Source organism: Perognathus longimembris, chromosome 3 (assembly GCF_023159225.1).
Source record: "Perognathus longimembris pacificus isolate PPM17 chromosome 3, ASM2315922v1, whole genome shotgun sequence".
Classification (NCBI taxonomy): Eukaryota; Metazoa; Chordata; class Mammalia; order Rodentia; family Heteromyidae; genus Perognathus; species Perognathus longimembris.
The window spans coordinates 41932207-41941549 of NC_063163.1; positions in this window are offsets into that span (position 1 = coordinate 41932207).

The following is a 9343-nucleotide window of genomic DNA, read 5'->3' on the forward strand; positions in this document are numbered from 1 at the left end:
TTATTCAATATCTGATCACTATTTTTATAAGCAAAAAATTCAAACTATCTTTAAATGTAAATGATCTTCTTAATGTGTTTATATCATGTTTTAGCCCCAAAGTAGTAACTTTTTTGTCATGGTAGAATGGTTGTAAATGTGCAGATTTGCCGACTTCTATCAAGCCAGGCTAATTGATTTCTATCAATGAGTCCACTCCACTCTGAGCCATCTCTTCTCTAGGCACTGTTCATTTAAAATAGGCGCTAAAATGACTGGACCTTTACTATTTAATAAGTCTACACTTTGTCATCCCTGGTGAAATACAAATACCAATGACTGGAAGGACTTTGTCTCATATTGTATCAAAGCATTCAAGAGAAAATTCCAGAAGGCAATTAGATCTAAAATGGTTACACACAAGCAGACACATTGTATCCACTGGCCTGTATTTGACCAAGGCTCAGTAGGCCATTTTTTATTGTTTCATTTAGGCATGACACAAAATGTGTCTGCTTCTAGAAATAATGATGTTTAAAACTCAAATAATTTAGACAAATTCTTAACATCCAACACATACTCAGTATATATTATCACTTTTTCCTTCTTTCTTCCTGCCTCTCTTCTCCCCCTCCTCTCTCCCTCAGGGGGACAGAAAGGGGAGGAGAGGGAGACATGTGTTCTAGAAAAAAGCTGGTGACAAGAGGCTATGAGGTATGACTCATCAAAATGTTCTAGATAGGTCAAAGCAGTGATACTGTGTAGAAAAACCGCAGAGATAAAATGGAGATGCCATTTTGGCAAATTAAAAACCAAACAGCAACAACAAAACAACAGAAGGAAGGATGAATTATATTTAAGAGCAGCATGGGTGAGTTTGCACACTGTGAGTTCTGTCCCAACAACTTACTTCCCTTTTCCTCATTTCCAATTCCATGAGTCATTTGCGATCTCTGAAGCCCTAGTCTGCCTTATTGTTTGTTAACTCCAGGGCCTTTCTTAACAGGAGACACACCTCTCCTCATTGGGCAGCTCTAAGAGGAAACCAACTTGTCTTTAGTTCCCACAGGCAAACTGGGGTTGAATATAGTTTCCTATGGTAGAGACTCATGTGAAATAGAGATGATCTTTATGCTAAAGGACATACTTGCCAATCACATAGCCAATATCACTCCAACAAACTGGAAGTCTTATTTTTCATCACATGGGCAGGGGAAGGGGTGGATTTCTCAGATCTGAAAGCAGGAGAGAAATAGATTTGCCTCTTCAACAAGTCTCATTAGCATTCTGAGTCTAGATCCTGGGTGGTTTTATTGTTTTCTTCTGCTAATAACTCCTCCCAGGCATGATTCTGTCCACTGAAGGAGAAGTTTGAAGAGTGGTACCTTTTCTCTTGGATGATTGATGGAAGTGAATGTGCCCTAAATATCATCAGCCTATTCCCCAACTTATGGGTAAAGCATTCTTCTTATGAAGAGCACCCTGTATTATTACACAGGTCTGTAGGCATTCACACAGTGAGACCAAAGGCTCAATAGCTATGTGCATCTAATCATATAAAATCATATTTATTGAAATGAACTCTAAGAAATGAAAACAAGAGGTTTTTATTCTTTGCTGTTTTTGTTTTCTTTACCTTTTGCCTTGCTTGTAAGTTTATGTTTTTGGTGGGGTTCCCTTGGTGGGCACAGAAATGGACAAAGGATGACCAAATGCAGCAGTGATACTCACGAGACACTATGTGGAAAATGAACTGTACAACTTCTGCATGGGGGTGGTAAGGAAAAACTGCGAGAGAGCAAGGGAAGGGGTGACATGGTTTAAAAAAGAAATGCACTCCTTTCCTGACATATGTAACTGTAACCCATCTGTATATGACCTATACACTAAATACATATAAAGAAGAGCACCGTCCCTATCTTGAAGTGTTGTAGCTGTTGAGCTCCAGAATGCTCAATCCAAGATTTTTTTTCTTATTTATTGTCAAAGTGATGTACAGAAAGGTTACAGTTTCATACATTACTCATTGGATACATTTCTTGTACTGTTTGTTACCTCCTCCCTCGTTCCCCCCTCCCCCCTCCTCCTTTCCCTTTCCCCCCATGAGTTGTTGAGTTGGTTTACACCAAACAGTTTTGCAAGTATTGCTTTTGTAGTCGTTTGTCTTTTTATCCCGTGTCTCTCGATTTTGGTATTCCCTTTCACTTTCCTAGTTCTAATACCAGTTTCCAATGTACTCAGATAAGATACAGTGATAGTGCAGGTACAACCACAGGAAGAGGATACAAGAGGATCATCAACAATAGAAGCTACGGTTTCACATGGCATATTGAAAATAATTACAACAGTGTCAATCCAAGATTTATTGCATTAGGTTAAAGCATTTTTTTTCTGTGCTTGTCCTGGGGCTTGAACTTGGGGTCTGTGTGTTGTCCTTGACTTGGTTTTTCCTTTTGTGTTTGTTTCCTCAAGGTTATTACCTCACCGCTTGTAACATGTCAAGGACTTTCCTGCGTGGGGTGGCTTCAAATGGCAATCCTCTAGTCTCAGCCTCCTAAGTAGCTAGAATTACAAACATGAGCCACTAGCACCCAGCCTAAAGCATCCTTTAATTATCATCATCCCATAAGACAAGTACCTTTCCTATGCTAAAGTGTAATTGGTGGGCTACAACTAGCTTTTGCACTGCAGACTTCTCAGTGTTATTGTATGTTATTTATAGTCATAAAAAATATTTAAAATCCAATTACATAGTAGGAAATTATATATCTCTAAACAGATGTAGAATAATTAAAAAAGAAATCCTGTGCACATCTATAGAAAGACTTTGGAATTACCAAAATGATTTATTTCAGCATCTCCCAGGCAATTCCTCTGGATACATAATTAGTCTTTATTAGGCCCATTAGCCTAATACACAGTCATAGGGCTTAATGAGAAATGAAGATATGGTGTCAGTGAATTTACTTTTCTCTGAGTGCTGTAAGCACTGAGGAGCAATGTTTCCATGGAGTTTCTTTGCCCATAAATGGTTTGGGCAAGTAAAATTCATTACTGGGAATATCTCTTGAGGTGTTTGCTGGTGACTAGAAGGTAAAAGGTTTGTGTTTACAGTGTGGATAACTAAAATATGGTTGACTTATTATTATTCACTGTCTACATCAAGTTTCTCACATTGCATAATTCAAAAGAACCAGATTAGAAATCACATAATACCTGGGAAATCTTTAGTTATCCTCCATTCTTTTTCTTTCTTTCCTTCATTTATTGGTTGGTTAGATGGTTGGTGTATTTATTTATGTATTTATGTATGTACGTTTGTATGGGTAGTTCTAGGGTTTGAACTCAGAGACTCCTGCTTCCTGGGCGTGCTCTTATTTGGCTAGTATTCTACCACTTGAGCCATAGATTCTCTGGTCTATTCATTTTGAGAGCAGAGAGGAATAGCCTGAGTATGTGAAATCTCCTTCCTATTATTAATGCTCATAATGCCTTCCTTCTGAACCACCCAACACAAACAAAACATTTATCAATAAAGCTGGTTGAAAGATTTCTTTCTCACTGCTAATGGAATCATTGTTACATCCTAAAAGCTAACAACCCACATAAACCTAATGATTTCTTAAATGAGGATATTGTACACAAAGGAAATTTCTTGTTCTATTTTTCAATTCAAAATATTACTCTCAGAAGTTTTGGACTTAGCAAAAAAGAAAAAGAAACCAATGCCTTTGAAAGCTCATGTTAATAACTTTAGTATTGTATTAATGTTATTTTCAGTCTTTAATATGTCTGGAATAATTGAAAGGATTTTCAATAATGAAAATATGTGTATTATTTGGACTGATCCTGGGAGAGTGTTGAAATTGCTATGAGCACCATAGATTGGTTACATTCAAGTTTTTCTTTATCTGAAAAAAGTAATTCTGTAGTTCTTAAAAAGCTGCCAGTAATTTGCACATGTTTGGAAGCTACTCTGAGTTGATATACCTCTTTTATCATTCTCACATATTTCAGTAACAATTTTGTACCCAATAGATATAAAGGGGACACTGGGTCCTTCTGGAGCTTTTCCTCCCTCTTTCCAGCCTAAACTCCTGGCTCTCTCCTGCCTGTACAACATACAAGTCACAGAATAATGCTTTCTCGACAGCACTATACATTTTATGTTGTGAAGACTAGACCTGACCTGTTCTCTCTGGAATGCTTCTTGTTTATTTTGTGTCTTGTCTACTCTTCCTTCTTCCATACTGAAGCAAACTTCAGAGAATAGAGCTGGTGTGAGCAATTTTCATATGAATATGATCATGAATTGTTATGTTACCTTGTGTTAAGGCAAATGAGTTATAGGTATGAGGAAATGAAGAAACATTTTTTTGAAGAAGTTGGTTCTTTTTACCCCTCTCAAATCATGGTAGTTTCATCTTATTAGCCCCTAAATGATATTAAGCTTACAAGGGGAAGGAGAGAGTAGTCCCCTCAAGTTTACAGATCAAATAAAAGCAATGGGGAGTTCTGATTGCTCAACCACATGTTTGGAGACCACAGGTCCCTTGGGGTTTTGTGACTGTAAACCAGCAATCTGTAAGTTTTAAAATTCTTTTCTTGCTAGTTTATACATATTGTCTCTTTCAGTTCTTAGTTAAGGGATTTCTACTTTGTACCTCATTTCTTCCTTTCTGACTTTTCCAACTACATTGGCTGAATGTTTCATTTCAAAGGCAATGAGTGATAGGATCTATTGTTGCCATTAACCAATTTCATTATTACATAATATGAAAGGTGATTTTAAAATGACAAGGCTAAGCAAGGTGTCATTATCTCCATATTTTATATGGGCAAGTCCAACTTAAAGGTATGAATAAGTCAGGGAATGGCAGATCGCAGACATCAGGCAGGCTATGACCAGCAGCATTTTCCTTCACCATCTAGGCTTTTCCAATACATTTCTCAGTTGACTAGACTTTTCTGCCTCAAAAGCCAGGAGATTGATGGATGGCCAGACCAAGGCAGACACAAGGTGCTATGCAGAAAGGGGCCTCTTCTGCAGAGATGGATACTGAGTCAGCAAGACTCCCTACACTTATCAATTTGCCATGGAACATTTTTCTCCAATGAGGAAACAATTGGAAGCAAATTCTTTCTCTGTTCTTTAGTCAAGCCTTTAATGAATATTTACTAAGTACCTACTATTTGCTGTTCACCCTTAACATCAAGTCTGGTGAACAGATTTGGCAACCAAGGATGAACAGGAGATCATTGCTATTGTTTAGGAACTCACTGCATAGCTGCTCAGGTTGGAGCCAGTCATGAAATTAGAATGCCAGGATATAGACGGAGGAAAATCAATTCATTCCTTGGTGAGATTCTTCTCTTGGGGGTGAGATTTAAGAGGAATGGAGAAGAATTAGAAAAAAAATGACCCAAGAGTAAAACAGAGGAAAAAACATTCCAGAGAGAACCAACTGTGTCTAGTCTTCACCATATGAAATGTACAGTGATGCTCAGAGCCCACCATGCCATGACTTATATGATGTACAGGCAGAAAACTGCCAGGAGTTAAGGCTAGAAAGGGGGCAAGGAGGAAAGCTCCAAAATGAATAGAACACCACAATAGAAAGTATTCATTTTTATCCTGCAGGTTATAGGGAGTTTTATTCAAGGAAATACAGTTACATGATTTTGGTTGTATGACTTAAAGTCAGAGTGTCCAGAAACCTGCTAAAGAGATGAACCACAGGAAGTGAACCCCATGGCAGGGAGATGAGGTAGAGGCCTAAGCAGAATTTCAGAAAATTCTAATGAGGTCAACAGCAATATAAATGAAGGGAAGGAGGAGAAAGACAATGATAGCAAAAAAATAATAATTCCATAAAATGTTCATGCTGCCTACTATCTAGTCCTTGAGGCTTTTTTTTTAAGAGAAAGATTTTGAGTTCAGTAGAACCAGAAATTAGGGACTGGAAGCTGAGAGCAGAATTTGTGCAAGCTCCAAACTTCAACTTCTCTCCTGCTGATATAAATGGTGTGAACCCAGCCCTTGAACTCTTGCCTGCAGAAGGGATAGTAGTAGGCCTAAGAATGCAGAAAGAGGCCATATTTGCTGGAACTTAAATCAAAGTGAATAAAGGCTAGAATAGCCTCCAGGCAATGTCATAGACTCATTCTCCTTATGGGCCTTTGGCAATCATTGCTGGGAAATGTTAGGCTGGATTTTGGGAAGATGAGGCACATCTGTACATAATGTACCCAGAGCATTCAAAGCTCCAAAAGGGCAAGGCAGTGCCCAGCCCCAGTGGCATCATAATCAACCAAGACTTTTCATGCATCACTACCTCCAAATGTGTCTATATTGCCAAGAGCAAGCAGCTCACCCAGAAAAACTGGAGGGAAAAGCTGGGACGTGAGCAAGTAGACATGAATGAAGTGCTGGGACTTGAATTGAGAGATAGGATGAAGAAGCTGATGTGGGAAATGATGGAGTAACTAGTGTGAGACTCAAAAAGAGAAAACACTTGGTATCTAGTTGCAAAACTCTCCAGTTCCCCCCCATCCTTTTCCAATTAGCATGCATTTCCCAATACATTTTTCCCAAAAGTGGAACTGAGGATTTAAAAAAGCCCTTGCTGACCTCCTCCCTTTCAATATGCCATTAGGACCTCATTACTCTACATTTACTGAAATTCTAACTACCCTCCCTTCCTTTTAGGACAGTCATTTGAGCATTGAAGTGAGGGGAGCTGGGGTAGGCAGAGCGTAAGGAAAGCTTAACAGATTGCACCCACAGCCGCCTTCAGAAGAGAACAAGGAGGGCTTTCCTTCAAAGTTGACGAGAACTTAGATACTCTACCCTACTACAACCAAGCAGCTGTGTTGGCAACTTCTCCACAGAGCAAGAGAAGGTACCTTTACTATCCACCAAGAAACTCGTCACCATGAGTTTGTGTTATAACAGTTCTATGCAAGACACTTTCTGGCCCCATTACTTATCCCAAGGCTACATGAAACCCAGGTGGCCTCAAAATGAAGAGAGACAACTTAATGGTGGAGACTTGTATGGAAGAAATCAAATTACAGGATCTCTTCCTGTTCCATGTTGACCTCTTTTATTTGTGATTGTAAAGTACACACTACTAAAGGTTCCCTAAGAAAAAGTAGGTTATGCAAGAGAAAATGGGAGATCCCTAGGAATTATTAAACCCTTAGTGGTTACTTTGCTTTTGCCATTTCTCCTTAAATAAAGGCTATAACATTTACAAACCACTGTGTGGCTTGCATGGGTAAGAACGCTACCTGGCTATTTACCATACCAAATTGCCTTAAAAGAGGGAAGTGAAATCCTCTCTCACATTAAAATGCTCAGAAGCAATTAGCTGTGCTGTGTACAGTCTAAGTATGATCATAAAGGAAACTAAGAATTATGTTCAAAGTGAATTAAATTGTGTCCTAAGTAGAACTAGGTTTGTGTTCACACACAAAAAATATTTTTGTGTATGAATTTCTTAGCTTCTAGACTGGTTTTCCTTCAATGTCATTGACTGCTTTAAAATTCAGAGAATTGTTAAAAAATACATCATTCTCAAAATTCGTAATAGCCCACCAAAGAGAAGTCCTGGTAAGTTTTCATTTACTTCTGATTAATCACAAAACAAATCTGCCATAAATTAACACCAAATAACCTTTTCCAGTCTCAAAATAAGTACCTGAAGTCTTTCATGTGTATCCCATTTTTATAAAATATACATTCACATTGTTCTTTTCGTTTTTGCAATACCAAGATCTGTGAAGGAGAGAAAATCCTGCTAAATCCATTTGACCAAAGATTTGATTTGTTCCATGGTATTACTCATATTATTTCAAAGACTATAAAGGCCAAATACTGTCTTTCGGAATGCTTTCCAAGCTTTGACACTAAACTGTCATCTTTGTCCTCAAATCTTAACCTGACCTCCACCATATCCATTGGTATAATACAGAGTTCTGAGAGAATACTTAACCTAATCTTCTTTTCTAACTATATGAATCATTTTACCTGAGACATGCAACTGTACATATAAGGTATAAAAGTGTCTTCACTAGATCACAGCACCTAGTTCAGAGCCCCATGCCTCAAAGCTTTGGGAAATGATGGATACATAGTATTAACTTGCATTACACAAATGCATTCTATTTTCAACTCATTTGCTTTTACACAAAACTCAAATCAACAGCCCTGTAACGATTATACACATATATTTAATCACACACATATATCTCATTGTGCTTTTTATCTGCTGCAAAAATCAACCATAGAGATGGCAGAAACACCAAAAAGCTCAAGGCTCTCTAGAGATATATGCTCCTAATTCTTGTAACTGAGTCCACGTTTATTACTATGCCCCACTCTTGTGCCATACATTCTCTTCAGATAGACACCCAAGCAAAACAGACATGGCACCCACTTGGGAAGATAGCCACTAAATAAAAATAAATAAATAAATACCAATATAATTACAGTTTTAGTAAATGAGATGAAGGAAAAGGAAATGACACTAAGAAAAAATAGTGTTGAGGGGACTCACTTTAAATGGCCAGGGAATATCTCTCTGCAGTGTTATTCAAGTTAACAAAGCATAGGTGATAGCTTATAAGGGAAAGAGCATTTCACAAACACCAAACAAAGACGTTACAAACATATACAGAAAGGATCAGCTTGTCTACTAGTAGAGGAATGAAAATTTAAAACCACAAGTAAAAGGCTTCTTTTCTTGAAAACAACAACAACAAAAATCCTAGCAAAAGTCACAAAGTCATGCTGAGGACAAAGATCCCAAGCATCATTAATAAGACAGAAAATAACAGTTTGGGGCAAAATAAAGTGCTCCTCCATTTGGGAAGTCTATAACCTCTCTATTATATGTACAATTCACATCCTTTCAAAGAGTATAAGAACATGCATCATTACATTGCTTACATTATAGGAGAGAAGGAACCTGGATGCCTGTGTATGAACAGGTGGAAGCAAAATGTATGGAATGTATGTTATAAAGGACTACAGAAACTCAAGGTCCAAATAGGAAAATAGGAGATCTTATAAATCATACTGTTGTTCAATACCATGTATGTAAAACAGACACACTTGAAAGAGCTAAAAGATACCACTGCATTTACTATGTGTACACACTGTTTCCAGGACTCCCCTGTGCTACTACATTATCATAATCTGATACAGATAAAGGGATAGATATGGCGACTAACAGGCACTGAGGCCATGTGCCTAGGATGTGGTAAAGCAAGGCTGTTACCCACACAAGTATTCCCATGTTGTCACTGTTTTTACAAAAAATAGCACTCTATATTTGTCATCAGTCTGAACTTACAAGAT